Consider the following 7,257-nt stretch of genomic DNA (forward strand, 5'->3'; position numbering starts at 1 on the left):
GGGAGAATTGATTGTTTTTCACAATTTAGTATGATGCTAGTTGTAAGATTTTAAGTAAATGCCCTTTAATGCGTTGAAGAATTTTCCTTCTATTCCTACTTTTCTGAAAATTTTCATCAGGAATGGATGTTGGATTTTCTCAAATGATTTTCTGCATCTATTGACATAGTCAGAAATAATTATTTATATATTTATAGATGAATGTTCTTTAGTTTGTTAATATGAATTATACACTGATGGATTTTCAGATGTCAAAACAATCTTGCATTCTTGGGATAAACTTCACTTGGTCAAATGTATTACCCTTTTTATAAATTTTGGATTCAATTTGCTAAAATTTTGTTTAGGATTTGTGTGTGTGTGTGTGTGTGTGTGTGTGTGTGTGTGTTACGTGGGCCTCTCACTGTTGCGGCCTCTCCCGTTGCGGAGCAGAGGCTCCGGACGCGCAGGCTCAGCGGCCATGGCTCACGGGCCCAGCCGCTCTGCGGCATGTGGGATCTTCCTGGACCGGGGCACGAACCTGCGTCCCCTGCATCGGCAGACGGACTCTCAACCACTGCGCCACCAGGGAAGCCCTCTGTTTAGGATTTTTGATATTTATAACATAGGAATATTGGTTTGCCATTTCTCTGTAATACCTTTGTCTGGTTTTGGTGTCAGGGTAATTCTGTAATCAAAAAAAATCATAATCACCAGCGAAGCCCTCTGTTTAGGATTTTTGATATTTATGTTTATAACATAGGAATATTGGTTTGCCATTTCTCTGTAATGTCTTTGTCTGGTTTTGGTGTCGGGGTAATTCTGTAATCATAAAAAGAGTTGGGAAGTATTCTCACCTTTTTAATTTTTTGAAAGAGTTTATGAAGAATTTGTAAATGTTCAGTGGCATTCACCTGTGCTGCCCTATGGGCCTGCAGTTTTGTGGGAATGTTTTAAACTACAAATTCAATTTCTTTAATAGATAGGCTCTTCAGGTTATATATATTTCTTCCTTGGTAAGCTTGGGTAATCTGTGTCTTTCAGGAAATTTGCCCATTTTATCTAAGTTGTTGGATTTACTAGCGTAAGGTTGTTCATAATATTTTCCCAGATTTTTATTATTACACTTATGTGAAAAATCTCATGGGTAATTTGATAGGGATCATATTAAATCTGTAGATTGCTTTGGATATCCTCTGAGGCATTTTATTTGCATGTGTGTATTACATCCCTAGAAAAAGATCCAAGTATTTTCCCTCCAGTGTGTTTTCGTCTTGCTTCTTCATGGTCCATGATGCCAGCTGAGGTTGTCAGTACAGTGAAAAGAAACTGATGGGACGGGAGCACGTTATTCTGACATTTTTCTAGATCTTTGAGTTGCACATCAAATCTGGGGCTGATCACTCCACAGTTATTTAGCCTGCCTATGAGGCTCACAACAATTTCCCCAGCCCTGTGATCATCGATGATTTCAAATTTGCCAGTGTAACCATGATTCATCATCACAGTTAGAAACCTGACGATGACTTTGGAGCATGGCCTAATAAGAACCTGGCGTTTGCCTCTTTTTTTGGCATTGTTGATACTATTGAGAGTATCAGCCAGGACATTCATGCACACCAATATGGCGGCACAGAAAGATGGTGGAAAGAGCAGGATGGCCATATTAACAATATGCTTCCAATCCAAGAGCATGGGATATCTCTCCATTTCTTTGAATCATCTTCAATTTCCTTTATTAATGTTTTATAGTTCTCAGTATATAAGTGTTTCACCTCTTTGGTTAGTTTTATTCGTAAGTATTTTATTTTTGGGGGGTGCAATTTTTTTATAAATTTATTTTATTTATTTTTGGCTGCTTGGGTCTTCATTGCTGCACGCGGGCTTTCTCTAGTTGCGGTGAGCGGGGGCCATTCCTCCTTGCAGTGCGCGGGCCTCTCATTGCGGTGGCCCCTCCTGTTGTGGAGCACAGGCTCCAGGCACGCAGGCCTCAGCAGCTGTGGCTTGTGGGCTCCAGAGTGCAGGCTCAGCATTTGTGGCACACGGGCCTAGCTGTTCCGCAGCATGTGGGATCCTCCTGGAACAGGGCTCGAACCCCTGTCCCCTGCATTGGTAGTCAGATTCCTAACCACTGGGCCACGAGGGAAGCCTGGGGGTGTGATTTTAAAAGGGATTCTTTTTTTACATTGCTTTCTGATATTTCATTGTTAGTGTAAAGAAATGCAACCAATTTCTGTATGTTAATCTTGTATCCTGCTACCTTGCTGAATTCAGTGATCAGTTCTAGGGTTTTCTATCTATAGTATCATGTCATCTGGATATAATGACACTTTTACCTCTTCCCTTCTAACTTGGATAGTTTTTATTTCTTTTTCTTACCTGAGTGCGTTGACTAGGACTTCCAATACTGTGTTGAATAGAAGAGGTGAGAGTGGGCATACTTGTCTTATTCCAGATTTTAACAGGAAGGCTTTCAGCTTTTCACCCCTGAGTATTATATTGTCTGTGGGTTTGTCATAAATGGCTTTTATTATGTTGAGATATGTTCCCTCTGTACCCACTTTGGTAAGAGTTTTTATCATGAATGGATGTTGAATTTTGTCAAATGCTTTTTCTGCATCTACTGAGATGATGGTGTGGTTTTTGTCTTTTCTTTTGTTGATGTGGTGTATCCCATTGATTTGCATACGTTGAACCATTCTTGTGAACTTGGGATGAATCCCATGTGGTCATGGTGTATGGTCTTTTTTATGTGTTGTTGGATTCGGTTTGCTAATATTTTGTCAAGAATTAGTAATTTAAAAAATATGGTAATAGACCAATGTAACCCAATACAGATTGGGGTTTAATAGATGATAAAGATGGAATTTCAAACTAATGGAGGAGAGGTAGACTATTTAGTATATGGTATTGGCACTACTGATTGGGTTTTTTTTGGGGGGGGTAGGGGTGGGGCTTGATCCCTCCCTCATTCTTATATCAGAGTCAACTATAGACAAAACAAAAATTTAAATGTAAATGCAAAAGTATAAACATAATGAAGAAAATATGAGTAAATTATTGATATCATCTAAGAGTAGGAAAGACCTTTCTGAAAATGACATAAAATACCAACTGAAAAATCTGATTAAAACAAAATTGAAAAAAAACCCCACAAAGCCAACAAGTCTTATCTAGAACAACTTAAAAACACCATAAACAAAATCAAAAGGTATATTGGGAAAACTATTTATAACTTTTTATAACATCATGGGAAAATGGAGATTATATATATATTTATATATAGATAGATATAGATAGATCTCCTAAAAATCAGAATGAAAAAGTCCCTAGTAGAAAATGGGCACAGAACGTGAACAGATAATTTAAAGAAGAAATACAAATGATTGAGAAACATAAATATAGGCTCAACCCCAGTAATATAATGATGGTTTAAATTAGAGCCAAAATAAAATACTATTTTTCTTGCCTACCAGATTTATGAAAATTAAAAAGACTTTCAATATCCAATAAAGTCAGCCTTTCATATACTTGGGTTCTGCATCTAGATTCATCCAACCATGGATCACAAAAACTCAGGAAAAAAAATTCCCAGAAAGTTCCAAAAAGCAAAACTTGAATTTGCGATGGGCTGGCAACTCTTTTTTTTTCTGTGGTATGCGGGCGTCTCACTGTTTGTGGCCTCTCCCGTTGCGGAGCACAGGCTCCGGACGTGCAGGCTCAGCGGCCATGGCTCACGGGCCCAGCCGCTCCGTGGCATGTGGGATCTTCCCAGACCGGGGCACGAACCCGTGTCCCCTGCATCGGCAGGCGGACTCTCAACCACTGCGCCACCAGGGAAGCCCCAAGGACTGGCAACTCTTTACATAACATTTACATTGTATTTACAACTATGTATTTAGTATTTGCATTGTATTATGTATTATAAGTAATCTAGAGATGACTTAAAGTATCAGGGAGGATGTGCATGGCTTATATGCTAATACTGCACTGTTCTATGTAAGGGACTTGAACATCCAAGGATTTTGGTATCCATAGGGATCCTGGAAACAATCCCCCTGAGGATACCAAGGGACAATTGTATATGGGAGTGTGATAATTCTGTACTACTGTAACAGAGACAAAACAAAGTGGTTTAACAAAGATGCTCAAAGATGATCTGTCTTACTGCTCTCAGGGCTTTTGCAACTTTTGCTCCATAATGCCAACAGCCCCTTCCAATTTATGTCCTGTCTTGCCTTGGATTGATGTGGCTACATTGTGCTCTCCCAGGCTGGTCTTAAGTCATGCCCAACAAGGGTCAGATGTTTCTTGTCTAAATGGGGCTGCTGTTCTCATGTTGCACATGGGCCCCTTGCTTCTCCTCCTCTCCTGGCAGTACTGTGTGGAAGGCAGGGGTGTGGTCAACAGAGAGTGAGAACCTGGTCTAGGAATGCAGTGATTCTGGCCTAACCTTGATTGAGAGCCTGTGCTCTCCCAGGCTGGTCTTAAGTCATGCCCAACAAGGGTCAGATGTTTCTTGTCTAAATGGGGCTGCTGTTCTCATGTTGCACATGGGCCCCTTGCTTCTCCTCCTCTCCTGGCAGTACTGTGTGGAAGGCAGGGGTGTGGTCAACAGAGAGTGAGAACCTGGTCTAGGAATGCAGTGATTCTGGCCTAAAGAGCTCAAGAGAAGTCACTGTTGGAAAATCTGTTGTTCTATTTTCATGCTATAAAATTCCGAATGGTAAATTTTACATGACTAGAAAATGAATGATGGTTCTTGTTTTCCTGCATACTCAGGGTAATACTTGCTCTCATCATCAAAGAGCACAGTATCCCTCTCTGACAGTCACTGGAAGTGGCTGGATGCTGCACTCTAGGGAGCAATAATGTAACCAGCATTAAATAATTGGTACTGGGGGACTGCATAGGTGAGATGACCTGTATTGTTTCAATATAAACAAATTCCCAAGAGTTATGGTATTTAAAGTAATAACACAGTTGCTACTTTTTTCTCCAGGTGGGATATAATGTTAGCCAGAAAGGGTGATTTGTCAATAAAGAAGAGCTAGTTCCTGGACCTGAACAGGAAAATATGATGCATTTATTGAACAATAAACAAATATTTAAGTACTTTCTACTCATTATTCTAAATCTTCATCAATAAATCACTGTACCTTACATGGACCAATAAATTTTGTAATACATTTAAAAGCTAAGTTGTTTACTTTGTAACCAGAAAGAAGTACAGGTTTTTTAAAAGACTAGGAAGAATTACACCAAAGTTTTATAGTGGTTGTGTCTTGAGTGTTGGCTTCTTAAGAGACTTTTTGGTTTCTTTTTTATGTTCTATAATGTGGTCACAATAAACTAGAAAATAATAACTTGGACATGGCCACATAGATAATTAAGTAGAAGAAACAAATTCTCCTTGAGTTCAGAGGCCATACTCTTTTTTTCTCTTAAAACAATTTAAAAAATAAGTAATAAAAGGTATATAATTCAAAACATACAAAAGGACTAGTGAGAAATAAATCTTCCTCCCAATCTGTTGTTCAATTATCTAGTTCCTTTCCTCAGAGACAGCCACTGTTAGTTTCTTTGTATCCTTCAAGCGACAGAAAATGTAGCTCTGTGTGTGTGTGTATTTTTTCTTTTTAAACACAAATGACAAATACACACACACACACACACACATACTCTTCAGTACTTTGCTCTTTTCATTGATACATCCTGGAGATCTGATCATGTCAGTATATAAAAAACAGACAACTGTACATTATTATATTAAATGGATATTTGCACCATGATTTATTAACTCATCCTCAACCTACTGCTATTTCAAAGAATATTGAACTTAATAATATTCTCACACATATGCTTAGAAATACATGTGAGAGTATATAGGTGGGATAAATTGCTATAAGTGGATTTGCTAAGTCAAAGGGGATACTTATTTAAAGAATATTGCTAAATTACTCACTTCAGAGGTAGTCCCAGTTTTACACTTTCACCAAAAAAAGCATGTATATCTTTCACCCCAAGCTCGCCTACTTCCTGAACTTTGCCATTTCCCATGCTCTTTTTAGCGTAGCACACTGCCTGGCTCTGAGTCCCAATTCTAGCATTTACTAGGTTTGTGACTTTTGGAAGTCAATTTAATGTCTCTGAACCTTCACCCTTAATGAAGATAATATCCATTTTCCATAGTTTCTATCAAAGTTAAAGGTGATATGTGAGAGACCAAACATTACGCACATGGTAGGCAGAATCAATATTTTTATATATTCTACATATAAATAGCTCTTGTACTTTTCTTCCACTTCTCCCCTTCTATTCTTAGACAGCAACTGTTGGGGCTTTATTATTCACCTACTTGCTTTCAGTATCTTTTTCACATGTCGTCCCCCCTTCCCTCAAATCTGATGGTCAAATGAATCTTCCTGAATTCAAGTTCTAGTTGTTACTTCCCTGCCTTAAAAAACAAAAACAAAGCCAAAGCCAAACCTGTGTAACTAAGTGGAAATTCTGTACCGTATTCTCCATTATCTAGCCCCACTCTACCTTCCTAAGTGATTAGAGAGGTAGCTATCACAAGTGCATCTACTATCCATATATTGATTAATACCAGACAGATGCTTTGCTAATTAGTACAGCAAATGTCAGAAATGGGTTTTTATTAAATTGATGGCTTGTCATTAGCATGATGAATGTTAGAAATGGACTCTCACTGAGAAATTACAGATATTCAAGATATGTATTAATAGATTGGCTAAAATGTTCAGACACTCCCCATTATTTTGTCAACTGGGTGTAAGTTCTATGTGCTTTACCCTTAGAGGTGGTTCCCAAATTTTGAACACCCAGCAGTTCCATGGCCAGACTTCGGGTCTAACAATTTCTGGTTGTTTCATGTCCATTTAAAGGAATATTATCACATCTGGTATGAGTGAACCTGTCATGCAAAGTGTGATCAAATCACCCAAACTGGTGAAGAGCAGGACTTCATCAGAGTTACAAAACAAGTTGTATGGACAGTTTTGTGCTTGCTTGTAATAATGCTCAGCAAAGGTGTGAGAGGCAGAATTTGATCTAAGACTGACTTTCATCATATCCTGTTAAACAAGGGTGTGGGGGAATAGCTAACTCGCATCCATGCTAAACTTTTTTTGCCAGTAAAACCCCTAAGAGTTGTACATGACGACATTGTCTTGGAGCAGTTGGGAATAATTGGATGTACATTTATGACATTGTGAACTCCCCTCTCAATTCCAACAGTATTAAATCTGCATATCA

The 7,257-nt window shown here is 38.6% G+C and overlaps 1 pseudogene; it reads right to left on the minus strand.

The window, feature by feature from the left end:
- Nucleotides 1-1,185: 1,185 nt before the first annotated feature.
- Nucleotides 1,186-1,605, minus strand: LOC112395647 (40S ribosomal protein S15a pseudogene; annotated as a pseudogene).
- Nucleotides 1,606-7,257: the final 5,652 nt, after the last annotated feature.

Source organism: Neophocaena asiaeorientalis, unplaced genomic scaffold (assembly GCF_003031525.2).
Source record: "Neophocaena asiaeorientalis asiaeorientalis breed wild unplaced genomic scaffold, Neophocaena_asiaeorientalis_V1.1 scaffold249, whole genome shotgun sequence".
Taxonomy (NCBI): Eukaryota; Metazoa; Chordata; class Mammalia; order Artiodactyla; family Phocoenidae; genus Neophocaena; species Neophocaena asiaeorientalis.